Consider the following 2601-nt stretch of genomic DNA (forward strand, 5'->3'; position numbering starts at 1 on the left):
TTTACTTATGTACATTTGATGTAATAAAGTCTCACGACGACTCTTGCTTTTAACTGCTGAATTATTAATAAAAGTTGAAACGTTCATTCATTTTCCCTATATGTTTGAAGCTTTATGATAAACTATAATCTTTAGTCCTTAAACAAACCTAACAACATATGAAGAGACAAATGTAGATTTGCATGAACAAACTCTTCATGGTTTGCTTAAAATAATATATTCGCAATCTAAGGATCAAAGGACTATTGATTTCAGTACGATTGTTAGGAGAATCTATGATCTCTGGTTATGGTAGAGAGTTGGAAACTCTATAGTTCTTCTAGGTATCTTCTGAAGGTACTAAATTGACCAGTGCACTTCTAGAGACAGAATAAGAGCAAACCATTTAACCTCTTATGTCTCAAAGTTACTAAGTATGAATTGCATAATGCTTACCTCAATCCTGAAATGAGACATGTCATTTCATAGCTTACGTATTCTCATTTGTGAAAGTCAGAGTTCGGACTCACTATGTGATTCTGAACAGGACCTATTGGTGAAGTACTAAGTTGTAAAGATGTCATGAGTAACTTTGTGAAGTTCTCATAGATATGGAATTCATGTATAAGATTGCTGAAATGCAATGTATATCACCTCATGCTTTGTTCCTTGGAATGTGAATAAATGAACTGGCCAGTGTCCAAATTGAGTCATGACTCTTTTGGATGAATCAATGTGACTTGTCAGCTCCTCGTCAATACATTGTTTCTAACTTTTGGATGAATCAATGTGACTTGTTAGCTCCTCGTCAATGCATTGTGTCATCAGTGGATCCACTCATCACAATTAAGTTTAATTATTGAGTAGAAAATAATTTCATTTGAACCGAGAGATTCTCAGTGTCAACTCTTTAGTGGGGTCAGTTGACATTAAGATAAGCTTGGAAAAGGTTTGTGAACTTTTGAGTCCAAGTATGCTAGCTCAAGCTTTGTTCATTTGGATTCATGAGGTCATTGTCACAAGTCATTTTGAGTAGGATTAGTTAAACTAGAAGCTAAGTCAAAATTAGAACTAGACAAGTTTTATAAAAAATGTCTAAAATGTATTTTTGTCTTTTTGGACATAGGATGAAATGAATGTCAATAAATAAGTTTTTTGATATTTTCATATGATGACAAATGAATTAAACCACACGGCCATTTCAATGAATTTGGGCCTTGAGGATTAATTTCATTTCATGGAATTTTACTTGAAAATTCTTAACGGGCTTTTCTTATGTTGTCATGGACAAATGAAGAAATATCTAGAAGGTCCTTCTAGATGCCTTACTCGTCCAATCCAAAGAAATAGAGATTAATTTTGTGCATTGATGTATGAAGATACTTGCCAAAAGAAAAAAATGAAACAAATTTCTTCTACATGGAAAGAGGTATTTCGGCCAAAGCTAAGGGAGAAGCAAAAGAGGAAACAAATCCAAGTCTTTCTAGAAGGATTTGGACGTGTGAAGTGAGAGGAAGGAAAAGCAAATATTTGCTCATGAATATGTGATATTCTATAGAAAAGAGGAAACTACCTTTTGAAGGTAATCCTCCTCCTATAAATACCCCACCTCATTCTCATTGTTTCTCATCCCACAATTTTAGAGATTGATAGCTTCTCTCTCTAGAATTGGCCGCCTCTCTCTCTCTCTCTCTCTCTCTAACTCCTTTCGTTTTTGTTTTGGGACCTAGATCCACATTTGACCTAGCGTTTTATTTTAGCTCTTCGACTCTAATACTTGTTCTTGAGTCGTTGTGTTTAAAAGTTTCCACACACTTATTCCGTCTTACCTCAAGTGATGTATGTGACAGAAACTTCCGTGGTTACTCGAATTCCCGAAAAACGAAGAAAGGCGAGCTGCGTGGGGAGACGAGTGATTCAGCCTCCACAAGCTTCTCAACGATCAAGCTACATAAAGGTTAGTAAACGTATAATTGCTTTTAGATAGTTTTAATTTGATAGAACATTTGCTTGCTCTTTGTCTAGGTTAGTAAAAATCGTTTTTACGTGTTTAATGAAATTTTTATATTTCGCCGCTTGAAGAAGCGTTAAATTTTTCTTAATCCTAGATCTATTCCAACAAATGGTATCAGAGCAATGGTCAAAGTTAAGCATGTACATGTGATTAAAATTATATGCTTGAAAATCGTTTTCGAAAGATTACTCGTTTTTTAACAAGTTAGAATTGTTTTCTTAGATTTTTTTTAGTTTATTGCTCGTGTCTTTAAATTAAAATCATGTTCACTTTCTATGACCTTGGGATGTTAATAAAACACATTAGAATCATTTCTAAAAGTTTTAATTTTTTCATAGTGAAAAACGTGTATTTTTAAGTTTGAGAAGTTTCGGGTAATTTCATGACTAATTATATTATCTTGCTAGTTTTGTTTGTTTACTCGTTTTGTTTTATGTTTGTTGTTATTTACTTTTATACTATGTTATTACCATGTTAATAATACACATATAAAAGCTTTTACAACTCTCTAAAACGTTCCGTTACACTCGATTCTTTTGCACTCAAATCCGAACTTTAATTATTTCCAGTTTTCTTCGAGCTCGAGAAAAACCTACGGTAAAAGAGGC

Source organism: Urtica dioica, chromosome 8, assembly GCF_054948205.1.
Source record: "Urtica dioica subsp. dioica isolate 48M chromosome 8, U.dioica_male_clone48M_v1_H2, whole genome shotgun sequence".
Taxonomy (NCBI): Eukaryota; Viridiplantae; Streptophyta; class Magnoliopsida; order Rosales; family Urticaceae; genus Urtica; species Urtica dioica.